Raw genomic sequence first — 16675 nt, forward strand, 5'->3', positions numbered from 1 at the left:
TCTTTTTCTTTGTATAAGTCCTAAGACCACCCTCCCCCCTTTCAAAAATTTTTTAAAATAAGCTGTACAAACAGTACACAGTGGGTAACCTGGGGAGTGTTCTCATCTGAAATATTTTCACTCATAGGGGGACACTTTACATAACCCACTAGGAGCTTGGATTTGAACTGCCTGTTGCAAGAAATTTTAAGCATAATAATGTTTGTTCACAGGATTTCCAGAGCCATATGTGTGAAATATTAAGCATAAAAATTAAGTATTCGTTTATCAGATTCCATATATGTAAACATATACATATATATAAATATATATGTAAAATGTGTCTATTTGGAAAAATTAATTATATTTTAAAATATTAAACATCACAATGTTTGCTCATTAGTTTCCCAGAGTCATAGATATGTGTAAGTGTGAGTGTGTGAGTCTATGTTCCATCCTCTATTACTGTTGCGCAACTTCAGTGGGAGTTGTGTAAATGTATAACTACTTGCCTGCTTATAGATATGTGTGAATATCACCGTCTGCTCCTGGTTGCTCTTTTCCATTATAGTTCTCCTTGTTATCTCTTTAATGTATCAGAATATTTATATTTTGGTGAACATGTGGTCTCTTCAATATGGGTATTCCCTCTACTAATGAAGATTGCAGTTCTTCTGCATCTTCTTAATTCTGTGCAATTCTTGTCTGTGACTTTCTATAAGTCTGTCAAATCAACAAACATTTATTAAACTCCTATTATGAGAAGATCCAACCTTTTCTCTAGAAGCTCTCCTCTGAATCTTTTAATACCTCTGAAAATACTTCTGGCTGTCCATCAGTTGTCTCATTATCCATTTATGTTCGTTAATGGAAGCTTGAGTACATCAATGAAAGAAATCAGTGTTAAAGTAGAATTTGTTTTGAGGCAATTCTGTATTCCAAGACTAGGTTTCTAACCTCCCTTCTACCACTCTATCACATAGTGAAACCCAGAGACTTCTTAATAACTATGCTATCTTATATAATAATTATTAAATTATGAGAGATCAACTACCATTCAGTTTAGATACTCATTGGCTGAAAAATGGGAAATGGGAAGTTTTCACTTCTAAAATGCAATGTCAACCTGACTTTACTTTCTTTACTTCACTTCACATTCCAAGAACCACAGAATCTCAGAGTGTAAAGAAACCTTAGAGGCCATCTCATTCAGAGAATGTGTGTGTGTGTGTGTGTGTGTGTGTGTGTGTGTGTGTGTATAATATAATATCTCCTAACTTTGCTTGAAGAATTTTAGTGTGGGAGACTCTGTTGTGTTTTAAGGCAGTCCATTATGCTTTTGGACAGCTCTAGTCAATGGAGTACCAAACCTGGGATTCATAAGCCAAGGATGTAAATACTTGGGTTTATATCCCACCTTAGACCTTATTACCTGTGTGACTGTCACTAAGTCAGTCACACTCTCTTAGAAATCAGTTTCATTATCCATAAAATGAGAGGGTTGGACTAAAAGACCACTAAGATCTACTCAAGTTCTAAATCTATGATCCTATTTCTTCTTTCCCCTTAGATCTATCTGAAACCAAATGCCCTGAAATCTACATGCAGCGTTCCTAGTTCTACCCCTGGGATAATACAAATTTAAAGTGTCTTCCATGTGAAAACTCTTCAAATTCTCGAATATTGTTGCCATCTACACTTCCTACCCCCAATATTTCCTTCTTTAAGATCAATGTCAAAAGTTCCTTTAAGTTCTAAAGCTTATAAGCTTAGAGTCTATTCATGGAATCTCCACTTCCTCTATGACTCTAGTCCTCTTGAAATTATGGAATATTATGCCTCAGTCACTGATTTGCTTTGTGAACAATTAAAAATTGGCTAACGTTGAAATACCATAGTTTTCAAATCCATAAATAGGTTTATAACCTGTTTCTATCCTACATCAGAAAGACAAGGCAATGACTAATAGGGAAAATAATAGAATCATAGAAAGTCAGAATCTATAAATATTTTTGATTACTTAGGCATAAGTATTCTATTTTTTCTGAGAACTCAGTCTGAGAACATATGGTGTTGCAAACATGAGAAGAGGTGCCCATCATGTAGTAGATGTGTGTACAAAATATACACATGGGAAGATACAATTCTGGGTAACTTATTTTAAGAACATTTACAAGCTGGAGTGTGTCCATAGGAATATGACCAGCATGGTGAAGGAGCTCCAGATCTGTGCCATTTAAGAGTAATTGAAGGAATTGGATATGTTTAGATTAAAAACAGAAGACTTGGAAAGGACATCACATGTTTTTCAAAGGCTTCACATGGATTAAGTTTCTTCTGTTTAAAGCCAGAAGACAATGAGTAGAAATTGCAAGGGGACAAATTTAAGTGTCATATAAAGAAAAAACTTAACAATTTGATCTATCCAAAACTGGATGGACTACTTTATTGGAAGTTTTTAAGCAAACTTTATGTGAGTACTCATTGGATATAGTCTAGAGAGAATTCTATTCTAGGTATTGATGGGACTAGAAGTCTACTGACTTTCCTTCCGAAGCTGAAATTCTGATGTTCTGTGATTCCTTCCTTTCTAATGTCAACATTCTTAAGCACTTTAGAATGCTTTTGTCATAATACCAAAGATACTAAGTTTCCATTCATCTATGTTTAGCAGAGAAAGATGCTAATGATTAGTGGTCAAATATGAGACATAAATAGATATCATAGTATAAAGGAAAGAAGAGAATCCTGGGTTGAAGTCCTAGTTCTCTCACTTAGTAGCTATGTACCTTGGACAAATCAATTCAAACTTCAGCTACTTCATCTGTTAAATGGGTATAATAATAATAATCGTGTTACCTATATTGGAGGACATAATGAGGAAAACATGTCAATGACTATGTAAATTGTTATGATTAATATTATTTTTATGAACCATAGTTTTGGGGATTTGTGCTAAATCCCTTTTTTTAGATTTACCATGGAGTATCTGAAGGAGAAAAGGGGCTTTTTCTACAGTCACTATTGGCCATCTGATTATTATAAAACCTGAACCTATACTACTGGTGCAACTTTAGGATTATTCATGCCTAAATGAAAAATGTGATGGAAAAAAGCTTCAAATGCTTAGGGGTAGGTAGCTTTGGGGAGTGAAAATTTTAAATTAATGTTATTACCCTTGAACAAAAGGAGAGACAAAATAGTGCCTGCAAGCTTACCAGGTTAAGGTTCCTAATTGGGTAGGAATTTTGGTTTTCTCCAGTGATGAATTTCAGGGGATACTATTCCATTCAAAGTTCAGGAAATGGTTTTATCAGGGGTCCAAGGAATATGAGATAATTAGTTACACTTGGTTATTGTTCAATTATCATGCCTCTTCTTTTAAGCCGATAACAATTAGCACAGTGGTTTCCTAGGGTGCAAGTAGAGTGGATGTCACCAGAAGAATAATTGGTCCTTTTAGGGAGTGGGATGAACTTTTGCCTCCCACAGCTCTATTTTCTATTTGAGGGTACGATCTGCTCCATTTAGCTTTCTTATGATCAGAAGCTTTCTATAGGGAGTTCAACAATGGTTCACAACTGAGAACTGCCTCAAAGTTTGACGTTGCTGCTGGAAACCAGATGTTAACCAGATTGTGGAGTTTTGATTTCTTTCCCAGAACCAGAGTTTCCATCATATACTGGGTTAACTTGCATGTGTGGCAACCCTGTGGCTAAATTTGAAGCCAACTCAGATTCCTATCTTCCCATCTGCATGGTGTGCCTATAAAGTCAAAGGGAGCTCTGTTTATGAAATAATATGGAAGGTTTGGTCTTTAACAGTTCTTTGTTGCCTATTCATTAATTAATAATTTATGTGTAATGAATGTCAGGAAATTCAAATGTATTCTCGCTGGGTTGGTCATCTTTCAAAAAGAAATCAAATATACATTTCTTTAAAATCTGGGTTGGATTTATATGCCTGATATAGCCAAAAGATTTTCTATGTATCTCAAAAAGTGTGTGGAGGCAAAATATGCAAAGGAAGCTAAAAAGAGATCATCTTTTTGTACCCACAAGGGCTGCCATAAGAATATGAGTCATTTCTATGAGGGTAAGTCAAGGATTAAAAGATCGGAGATAAATATGCAATTTAAAGACATAAGTCCCAGCAAAGGGAGGCATGGGCTGGACTGGGAAGGCCTATATTTTAGTTGTGACTGGAGCTAGTTCTCTGAGATCCTTATTCTGTGATTTTTGTATGGCTTTAAGTTGGTTCTAAGGTACCTGTGAATCTATCACATGAAAACTATTTTTGAACTCAATTCAGCAAACACGTGTTTTTAAAAAACTTAACTTTTAAAAGTATTTTTAAAATAATTATTGATATCTTCTGTTTTTACTTCACCTTTATTTATAAGTATATCCCTCTCTCCTTACCCCAAAGATCCATTCCTTAGAACTAATATTAAAAAAATAAAGGAATTCAAGGAGTTCAGCAAAATTAACCAATACATCAACTACATCTGACAACATGTTTCATATCCACAATCCCCCACCTCCTTAAAGATGGGAGGAAGGTACATTTTTCTCCTCTCTTCTTTGGGGTCAAGCTTTATCATTAGTTTCATTTTGTTGTGGTTGTTCTTTCCAGTTACATCAGGGTAGTCATTGTACGTATTGTTTTCTTGGATCTGTTTACTTCACTCTGAATCAGTTCATATGAGTCTTTACATGCTCTCTGCATTCATCATTTCTTACGGTTCTCAGCAAACATTTGTTAAATACCTGCTTGTTAAAGTTACTGCACTAGGTCTTGGGGCATAGGACCATAGGATCATAAATTTAAAGCTCAAAAGGACCTCAGAGATCATGAACTCCAACCTCTTCATTTGACACATGAGGAAACCAAAGTCTAGAAATGTTTGATAGAATTCCTGTGTCCAAGAGCTTAAAATCTAATGTTGCATTCAGTAACAGCAATAAACAACTTTGAGAAACTAAGTCATTTTGACTATTACAAATACTCAAGTTAACTACAAAGGACCTATGAAGGAAGACACTATCTGCAGAGAAAGAACTGATAAATAGAAGCATGTATAGAACAATTTTACACACACACACACACACACACACACACACACACATTTGTGTCAAATGGTAACTATCTCTAGGGCTGGAGAGAGCGAAGGAAGAAAAAAAGAAAAAAAAGAGTTACATGGTAACTATTATTTATTTTAAAAGAATAGCAAGTTTACATAATAGATTTGTAGTTTCATGTGCAAGTGTCTTTTTCCCCTATTCTATTATGTTGAGGAAATGCTTGTTTTATGTCCCAGGGTTGTTGTGAGGATCAAGTGAAATAATATTTGTAAAGCATGTAGCACAATGCCTGGCACATAGTAAATGCTAAGTAAATGTTGGTTATCATTATAATTTAGGCTCAGTTGATTTTCTCAGAAAAAAAGAAAGACTTTAATGCAAATGTTTACACTTGTTATTCTAGATCATAAGAGCTGGCAGAGAAATTGAATTGAAACCTCTCTTCATTTTTCTTGGGACTGAGATTCACCAATATCAATAATCACCTTTCTTTATGTTGCCCATAGCACCATTCCATTGTGTTTATCTACCTTGCAAGACCTAGATGGAGGGAAGTACCATAGGAAAGACTCTTGACTGGTCAAATGTAATGAAGGCCATACTTAAGGCCTTAATTTGCCGTTGATCTTTTCTTGTAGACAAATGTTCTGAAGTTCAGAAATCTCCCAACAAATTTTATCAGATAATGGAAATGTGGCTAACTTTTATTAACTGAATAATGACTGTAATGACCATAGCAGTGGTATCCTTCAAACATTTCCAAATCCCCATGCTTTTTTCATAGATGTCCTTGTGGCCCATTGGGTCCCTACATGCAGAGTTGTAATTAGAAATTGTGGTGCCTTGGGCAAGCAGCATGATATGCATCCTCAAATTGATTTTTAATAAACCACAATGTTGAGCAGCATGTCTGGAGGAGAAACCCTGAGACACCATGATACTACTTCTGGGTAGGCCACCATGGAAGGAGTAGACCAGGGTCAGGATGGAGAGGAGCTCACTTGGTTGGCAGCCTCTAGTGGAAGAAATTCCACCTATTATCTTCCTATTTTATTTAACAACTCTTGTAAACTATGTATTAAAACTCAGTTGTTCCTCCACAACATCTCTCGCCTTCTCTCCACTCACATCTGCCTTATCACATCTTTCACCAGGACTACTGTAATAGTGTTCTGGCCTCTCCTCATTCCAGTCCAGCCTCTATCCTTCAATTGCCAAAATGATTTTCCTAAAGTGGAGGTCTGACCGTGTTATTTTCCTGCTCATTAAACTCCAGTGGCTTTGTTCTATTGCCTCAAGAATCAAATACACACTCCTGTGGTTGGCATTGAAAGCCCTTTACAACTTAGCCCCAGCCTAACTTTCTAGCCTTACTACATATTCCCTCCTTGTGTATTATCATCCAGCCAAACCGTCCTTCTCACCATCCCTCACACTTAATGTGCCATCTTTGTCTCTGGGTCTTTGTACAGGCCTGGAATCTGTTCTCTCTTCACTTCTGTCCATATTCTCTAATCTCTATTTTTCTTTGAGGTTCATATCAAATGCTAACTTTTATATGAAGCTTTTCTTGAAACCTTAAAATGCTAGTGCCGTCCCCTCCATAAAAATTATCTTAAATTTATAAATATAACATCTTTGAAGGCAGAGATTTTTTTAGTTTTTTTTAATCCTCAGGGCTAATAGGGTACCTAGGATATAGGAGGTGCTTAATAAATTCATGTTGATTGATTGAGAGTGGAGAGGAGCTCACCAGGCTTAATATCTCCCTAATTTAACTCTCCTAGTTAACTAGGTACTAATCTCAGTTGTTTCTAAGCTGCTGAAGGAAAGTAAGCTTCCTCTAAATTCAGCACTTGAGAGCAAAATACCCATCACCCTTCTCCTACTTGAGAGTTCTGCTTTCTTGCTTCTCTGTAGCAAACCTCTGTCACCAGCCTAGCCTTTTGTAGCACAAGTCAGTAGCAGCAACACTAGCTGCACATTCTACTGCACCAAACTTCCTTATAACTGTACTGTCTGAAAGCTTACTGGCTGGCCACCTAACTTTTCATTCATCACTGGTGAGCAGGACACTGCTCATCTGCATAGCTGTGCTCTCTCTCTCTCTCTCTCTCTCTCTCTCTCTCTCTCTCTCTCTCTCTCTCTCTCACACACACACACACACACACACACACACCTCCCTATCTCTTCCAGTCTCTTTCCCAGGGGACCACCCATTATTCTGTCAGTTGCTGTAAACCCTTGTGTCAAAGCTGGTATGAAACTAAACAGTTACCCAGAGAGAACAGCTTTCTTGTCAAATGAGCCATGGATTTTAAAACTGCCAAATCAACATGAATTAACATGTTTCATTTGAAAAACGACACTCATCTACCAAAGACCATTTCTGGGAACTAAAAAAGCATTCACAGACTTTTTTTTACAGATCATTAATAAACATATTCCCACTTTAAAGATTATTTCTTATCTTTCAATGTCTGCAAATAACTCCCACACTCCCAATTCTCTTATAAAAGTATAACTTTCTATAAGCTTGCATTAGATTGATGCTTTGTTTATTCTTTAACAAGCATTATTTATAGTTTTCAACATTCACTTTTATAAGATTTTGAGTTATAAATTTTTCCCCTCACTCCCCTCCCCCCTCCCCAAGATGGCATGCAATCTGATAAAGGTTATACGTGCGAAATCATCTTAAACATATTTCCACATTAGTCATGTTCAACAAGCATTTATTAAGTACCTAGTAAATACCAGACACTGTGCTTAGGTCCTGAGAATACAAAGATTAAAAAAACGAATAACAACCAGTCCCTGTCCTCAAGGGGTTTTCTTATAAGTACAGGTTTCCATGCCAACCAAACAATAAGAATTTATAAAATGTCTACCATGTGGTAGGGAATTTTAAAAAAATCAACAACAAAAGCAAAACAGTCCATTGAATTAATAACCACCTTGAACTCATTGTTATTGTGAATAAAGGTCATTTCAAAGTAGAACACCAAAGGTCTCTACAACTGTAAACCTCTTCCTGATGTTTTTTCTTGTCACCAGGGCCAGAACTCAATTATAATCTCAGAAGTAGCAACCACATCCCCATTTTACGTGTGCCCCGCAACAGAGTATAGCATGGTGCTGGGGACATAGTAGGTATACTATTTCCTTATAATTACTGAGCTCCTTACTGAGTATGCTGTGGCCCCCAGAAATATACAGTAAGGGCCCATGGGCATACTTCCCTCATTTCTGCTAGTTCATTGCTGCGTTGAATACGTCAAGGACCTGTGATTTCACTTAATCTCTCAGAGCTGCCTTAATCTACTTTTCAAAAATTATTGTCTTAAAAAAATAGCATCTGCTCCACCCACCTTCACAACTGTCCTTACCTAGTCATTCTGCTTCCTGCTACCCCTCCCTGTATCACCATACTTCAGATACAATAAGCATCTGCTTACAGAAAATATACTCAGAATCTTTCCTCCAATACACCTTTCCCTGAACATAGAAGAAGCCAATGAGTAGCATAATGCAGTGAATAGAGTTCAGGACTTGGAATCAGGAGATCTGGGTTTGAATCCTGGCTCCAGTAACTACTAGCTGTGTTACCCTAAGTGAGTTACTTAATCTTTTGTTTTTTTCCTTTGCAGTTATTTTGCTGTCTATAAAAATTAGGTTCATTTCTAAAAGTATCCTTCCTGATCAAGCTGGTAAGGTAATGATCATTCCCTTGTCCTAAGGCTATATTTTCAGTAAATATCTCTTTATCAAAGCTAATTGATGTTAATTGGTTAAATGAACTTGGAACACAACTCATTAAGTCAATCAATGGTACTAGTGATATTGAAGAGATATTAACTAATACTACTGCTATTGCGGAGAACACATAGGACTTGGAGCATGAGCTAATAGTATTTGAGAAAACCCCACTGCTGCTCAGGGTTCCAGAGGTAAGCCTAAGGGGTGATTTTTTCTAATGTTATAGGTTTGAGCCCCCATTCTGAGGTATTCCCTTCAATAATTAGCACTCCAGTATTATTTGCAAGTGCCAGTTAGATCTCCCCAGTATCATTTAACCATTTGATATATCCTCAATATCATGGATAAGCAACTGCCTTCCATTACCTTTTACAAAGGGATATTTAACAAGACCAAAGTACAGAAATACCCACCCCTCCTCAAACCATGGCATGCTCTCCCCTCTACTACATCAGTTCCTGTGGATAGTGGGTTCAAACTAAAAGTGGCTGCCACATAGTGTGACATAGCCAAGAGATAGAATCACCGTCTTGTTTGAAGACACAATGTCTTAACTGCTGGATGAATACATTAATGGGCTGAGTGAAGCAGGGTGCACCTTATGGCTTGCTCTTTCCTAGACTCGGCTGTTAGACTTCTAATAGGCCTTCTGACATTTTGACATCAAAGGAAATAAGACAAACAATAGGGGGCTCATCCTAGACACAGGTTTGCATAGGAGACCATGCACTCACTAGCTGTCTGTGGCTCACAGGGTGGTCCTTAAAATTTGTGACTAGCAGGAAGGAAAGAGAGCAATGCACTTCCAATGCACTCTTGGTTCTGATTCAGCAGCCCACCTAAAGGATTTTCTTCACCATGTAGTAACTGGACAGGAAATAGTCACTGAACACCTATGTATGCTTTGAAGTCATGTGCCTGGGCACATCATGATGCCATTCTAAAAACCAGGCTTACCAAATATGAATGTTGGTCCTCTGTTCATGTTGTCCAAAGACTGGACCCTCATTGACAAGCCTCTCTCCTTCCCATCAGACTGATATGGTATTTTGGGAGAACTACTCACTAATCAAGAGAGTGGGGCCTCAGGGAAGAAATGCTTCCACATTTCTAGGGCATGATCTTTGGTGTGTGTAGGGAGGAGGTTGGCAAGGAGATTGTGAAGGACAAGTAAGATAGCTTGTGAAATAGAGTGCCAGGCCTGGTGTCGGGAAGACCTGAGTTCAAATCTGGCCTCAGACATGTACCAGCTATGTAACCATGGGCGAATCACTTAACTGCTGTCTGTCTCAGTTTCCTTGTCTGTAAAATAAGGATAACAATAGAACCTACCTTCCAGGGTTGTTGTGGGGATCAAAAGAGATAAGAGTTATAAAGCATTTAGCATAGCATCTTGTACATAATAAGCCCTATAGAAAAATTAGTTATTATTAGTATTAATATGTAGCTTTGGTTTCTACCTTGAAATGACCCCATCTTCACAACAGCAACCTGAGTTCAAAGTGAATGCTAATTCAATTTAAAGGAGTATGTCCTGTTTCAATTTTGTGTTTCTATCTCCTGCCACATAGAAGGCACTTTAAAAGAGTTTGTTGATTGATTGATGGACATGGAAACATACATGTGTAAATAAATTCCTTGGGACAAGAACAGTTTGAAATAAAATCTTCGCATTCTCAGAATCTAAGTACATACTTGGCACATAATAGGTGCTTAATAAATACTTATTTACAGTGACCAAAGCATGAATCTAATACAAACTAGAGAAAGTTAAACTTTGCTGTTTTAAGAGAATTGGGGGAGATAGTATTACTTGCAGGCACTGGAAGATGAGAAAGAATCTTTTAAGTGGGAAAGTCTTTATCAATGATCCACAAAAATTATTTGAATAATTTATCAAACTCTCTACAATTATACATTTCAGAGTAGCTGTTGTTCTAATTGATAGAGGAAACAACATGAACTAATGAAATCACAGATCTCATTCTCTCCTCATATCCTAACCCCCACCCCCCACAATTAGTGCTTATTAAATGTCCAATATTGTGCTAGGATTGCTAGCACAAAATCAGTGTAAGACATAATAGCCCTCACCCATAAATAAGTTCTAAGCTATCTGAAGAAACTACATGCAATGCTAAAGGAATTAGAGAGCAAGATATAATTTAACAAAGTGCTAAATTGTGCCATACTGATGATCAGAGAGCAAGATAGTCCATAATAAAGTTCCAAATGTACGATGGAAGGTGACAGGAAGGAGAGAGTGAAGACACTGAGTTTTGTAGCCTAGGACACGCTCAGAACTCTGGGAACTTTACATCAGGCTCCCATGTGAGCATCCTTCTTAATCCCTGAAACTTTACATCTCCTCCCATTTATCAAGGATGCCCAACCACGGATTGCTCTCTCTTTGTTACAGAGGGAGTTGAGTGAGGTAGTAGAGGGGGATCATAAGATGGCGGCTAAATCATGGTTGGGAATCATGGGGAAAAAAGATGGAGGGATAGTTCTGATGCAAAGGGGACAGGAGAATGACTTAGTCACTGTCATTTGATTTCCCAGACAGAGGTTACACTCTTCAGCCTGGTGCTTCCCTTCACAAAATGGCTTCCCTGTATCTGAGCTAGATCCAGGGAATACTTATCCAAGCTCACTATTTTTTAGACACCCTTTTCTTTCAAAGACAAAAATGTAATATATTTGAAAGAACACTGAACTTGAAGTAAGAAGACCTGGATTCAAATACTGGATCTGACATATACTAGCTATGTGATGGTTGGCAAATCACTGAGCCTCAGTTTCCTTATCTGCAAAAGGAAGTTAATGGGACTAAAGCTACCTTTTATTTGGTGTTTTCCTCCATTAAAATGTAAGCTTCTTAAGGGCAGGGACAGGGTTTTTGCTTGTATTTGTATTTTCTACCCTTAGCACAATGCCTGACACAATAAGTGCTTCACAAATTCTCTCCCTCCCTCCCCACCCCCTCTCTCTCTTTCTCTCTTTCCATTCATTTATCCATCTATCATATATTATCTACCTATCTGTCTAATCTATCTATCTGTATATGTGTCTGTCTGTCTGTCTGTCTGTCCATCTGTCCATCTATCTATCTATCTATCATCTTTCACCAGGGAGTTGTGAGGCAAGCATTTTGTAATATAAATGTGAGTCATATTTTCTATTTGAAATCTGTGTATTCTTCAATTTCTTCCTTAAGGATTTTTTCCTTTGGACCTCATCAGTTTGCAAATGGGTGGGGAGAGGAGGGAGAAAAGAAAAAAGCCTTGCAGTTTTTCTGGGTAATTATCATTTTCCCCCTGTATTGTACTTAATGAGGTGACTCATGTTATACAAATTGAGGATTATTGCTAGAAAGAAGCTTCTCCTCAGATGTTCAAAAATTGTTTTTTTAAAAGTTTGTGGGTGGTAAAGGGCACTGATAGCAAAACCCAGCTACATCTGAAGAGCTAAGTAAAAAATCCAAGAGTTCATGGGGTTTCTTTTACATCAGAAAGGTTCATGCATGATTAGTATCAAGAATTCTTCACTTTGTGCCACATTCCCACCCCCCCACTTGCCCCTCCCACCCTAGCATCATGGAGGGACATATTAAAAATACAAGGCTAAAAAATTGGGGATAAAATAATGGCGTTAGAGAGAGCATGATGATTTTTTCTAGAAGGAATTTGAAAGACTGAGTGTTGATTAGTTGCATTCCAGAAAGGTAGACTGAAAAATTATGCTGAATAATGTTTGTCTTACAATCTCTTTCTTTTCCATAATTTAAAATCATTCCCTTCTCTCTCTTCATCTCTGTCTTCTGGCTTCCTTCAAATCTCAGCTAAAATTCCATCTATGAGAAGTCTTTTCCAATTTCCCTTAAAGGTACTGCCTTTTCTATGTCGATTACCTCCAACTTATCCTTCATATAGCTTATCTGTACATCGTATTTCCATGTTGTCTTCCTTATTAAAATGTGAGCAGGGACTGGCATTTGCCTCTCTTTGTACCCCCAGAACTTAGTACTTTGCCTAGTGCTTAATAAATTATTGATTTGGCTTCACTAGACCTCAGAGCTCATCCATGATGAAAATAATGGACATTTTCCTTACAACACTGATATGAAATGCAAATTACTAATGCCACGTTACAGATAACTGCAGTTACATGTGTCTTTTCCTGTTCCCTCAACCCACAGATCTAATCAGTTACCAAGTCCTGTTAATTGTATCTGCAAAATATCTTTTGTACCCATTTCTCCCTTTTTATTCCCACTGCTGCCACCCTAGCTCAGGTCTTTATCTCCTCTTCTGTAGACTGTTGTAACAGCTTCTCTGACTCCATTCTCTCTCTTCTCCAAACTACATTTGATGTAGCTGCCCAAGCGATCTTTCTAATGCTCAGGTCTCATAACATTCTGGTCAAAATCTGCTAGTTAATCCCTATTGACTGAAGAACAAAGTCCAAGTATATCTCTAGTGGAAAGAGCACTGAATTTAGAATCATAGAACAGCAGCCAGAATCTGGGTTTATTACTTACTGTATGAATCTGATAAATCACTTCCCTAATTTAGAGCTCAGTTTCCTCATCTGCAATGAATGAATGAATGAGTGAATTAACAAATGAGAAAAGAAAGCAAGGAAGGAAGGAAGGAAAGGAGGAAGCAAGGAAGGAAAGAGGGAAGGAAGGAAGGAAGGAGGGAAGGAAGGAAGGAACGAAGGAAAGACGGGAAGAAGGAAAGGAGGGAGGGAGAAAGGAAGGGAAGGAAGGAAGAAGGAAGAAAGCAAGGAAGGAAAGAGGAAGGAAGGAAAGAAGGGAAGACGGAAGGAAGGAAAGAAGGGAAGAAGGAAGGAAGGGGGAGGGAGACAAGGAAGGAAGGACATGAAGGAAGGAGAAAGGAAGGAAGGAAAGAAGGAAAGGAAGGAAGGGAGGGAGGGAGAGGGAGGAAGGAGGGAGGGAAGGAGGGAGGGAGGGAGGAAGGAAAGAGAAATATATTACAATATTCTAAAGAGGTTTCTGCTCTAAACCCAAGATTGTATATCCAACTTCTTAGTCTGTCATTCAAGGCCCTTTAGAATGTAAGCTCTAGAATAGTGCCTGGTACATAGTAGGCATTTAATTAATAATTGTTGATTGATTAATTCTTAGTCTGGTAGCACTCTACCCTCCGACTTTCTTCATGCTATTCCTTACATGTACTTGGGTCTAGTCAAATAGAGTTCTCTCCCTCTCCTCCCCCGCCCCCAATAATATCTTACACACTTTTGTTTTGTACAGTTCCCTATACCAGGATGTCCTCCACTATCTCCAACTTTTTAATCTTCCCTATTCTTTAGGAACCCAATTTTGAATATTACTCTTATGAATTCACTAAGTTTTCGAGCAAGTTTTTTGTACCCACCGATGGGTTTTTTAGGTAAAACACTGTGCTAGACACTAAATACAAGACAAAATAAAAGCAGTAAGAACTTATACTGGGGGATATAACATTTATACAGATCAAGCATTGTATTGTTCATCCTTTGTTCTTGAAGAGAGAACACTGACATCATGACAATGGTGTCTAGACTAGTATGTGAAAGTGTATTCAATTGAGGCACAATCATGCAGAGTCATCAGGCTTCATTTTTCTATTATTATAAAAATGTTATAGTCAATTAAAAAGAATAAATGATAAAAATTAATAAAAATATTAATTATATGATTAATAGTATCATTTGAAGGGGGAGAGAACATTAATAACTGGGAGGATTTGAAAAAGCACTTTCTAGGAAGGGATATAAGAGCTGAGCCTTGAATGAAATTGAGAACCCTAAGAGCTGGAGATGAAGAAAGAGTGAATTCATTCCCAAAGTGGTAGATAGCGTGTGCAAAGACTCAAAATTGGGAAATTGAATGCCAAGTTCAGGAAACAGAAATTAGGTCAGTTTGACTGGAATATGAGGTGAACTCCAGGGTAGCTAGGTGGCACAGTGGATAGAGCACTGGGCCTGCAGTCAGGAAGACATGAGTTCAAATCTGGCCTCAGAACACTAGCTGTGTGACCCTGGGCAAATCACTTAACTGTTTGCCTCAGTTCCTCATCTAAGATGAGCTGGAAAAGGCAAACCATTCTAGTATCTTTGTCAAAAAAACCCCAAATGGGGTCATGAAGAGTTGAAGATGATTGAAACAACTCAACAACAAAAAGTGAACTCTCCCCAGTTGGAAATAGTCCTTGCACAGCATATTTTAACATCTCATATATATCATGAATAACTTTACTTAAATATCTTTATGTGTTTATATCACATTTGCCCTATAAGACTGTCTGGTACCTACTCTGTGCCAGCAGCTAAGGGCTGCTGAGACAAAGAAAGGAAAAGATAGTCTTTGCCCTCAAGATGCTCACAGTCTAATGGATTCTAAGCCCCATGAGGGCAAGGGCTGTGTCTTTTCACCTTTTTAACCCTAAGCACCCGACACAGTGCTTTGCATACTGTAAAAATTAATTTTCATTGCATTGAACTATATTTTAATCCCTTGAGGGTAAGGCTCTGTTGTTTGGTGTCCCACTTAACCAAAACAATGGGCATTGAATCCATGTGAAGTGACTTAGCAGTGGTGGGTGGTATGTGTGGGGGGTCAGCTATAAGATCATTAGCGACATCCTTCTCTACTTACCTGAACATGTCATTTAACAGTCTATGAAAGCTATAACAATAGTCAGAATTCCCAGAATCCACAATTTTATTCATTGCTTCTGACTCAAAGCCATTTGATCAAGTGATATTTTTTAATATTACTATGGCATCTTTGAGCCACTGGGGACCATTAGGAATAAGATATTCTACTAGGGGCCAGAAGCAAAGGCTCTGAGATAGGTAACTTGACATCAAAACATAATTATGTTAAAATGAGATGGAAAGGAAGTTTGATTTTCTTCTAGATAGCTTTAAAAATCTCTTTAACAGCAAGACATATCTTTGAATAGGAGATGATTTTATATACATATATGTATATATGTATATGTGTGTATATATGTATGTGTATATACACGTATATATTATATACATATAATATATACATATTTTATATATATGTATATATATAAGAATTTTCATTTCAAAGGGAGATTTTGAATACATGTAGTACTGTATACCAAAATATACCAGTGATAAATAATGGATGAAAGAGTTTCAAGTCTAAAGGTAATACTGCTATTTTCTAGGTGAGATTAGCCAGGACAAATTACTTATGCCTTATTTTATAGTGAGATGTTGAGAATTCACTAAGGACTGAATCTCCATAAAGGGATATTTCTCCTAAACTTATATATCAAAGTTATGGTTTGGTCTGCTTTGCTTCACTTATGTAGCCCAGGGCTCTATCAATGTGTCTCCTTCCTCAGCTCCATCTCAGTTTATGGTATTATTATGGGAGTTGTCCAATCAAGAGCTTAGCTCTGAGTCCACACCAATGTATATCCTTTCACCTGACCAAGCCAATTGGTCCAGATGATACATGTATTTATTTATTTTATTTTTCAAGTAACAAGTATTTTTAAAATAAATCTGTCCCTCCCAGTACTCCTTAACCTCACAATGAGAAAAAACATGCATACACACATACACACACACACACACACACACACACACACACACACACAAACACGAACACATCCACCAGGGAAACTAAAAAATATCTTATTATATTAGTCTGGCCAAACAAATTCCCATGTTAATTCCACTTCTCTTTTCAACATTTTTAGAGAATAATAGATCTGTCTAAAGTTGGAAAGGACGTCAAGTGACCTCTATTTTCAGCTCCCTCATTTTTACAAAGGAAGAAACTATGGTCCAGAAAGCTTAAG

Source organism: Trichosurus vulpecula, chromosome 9 (assembly GCF_011100635.1).
Source record: "Trichosurus vulpecula isolate mTriVul1 chromosome 9, mTriVul1.pri, whole genome shotgun sequence".
Lineage (NCBI taxonomy): Eukaryota > Metazoa > Chordata > Mammalia > Diprotodontia > Phalangeridae > Trichosurus > Trichosurus vulpecula.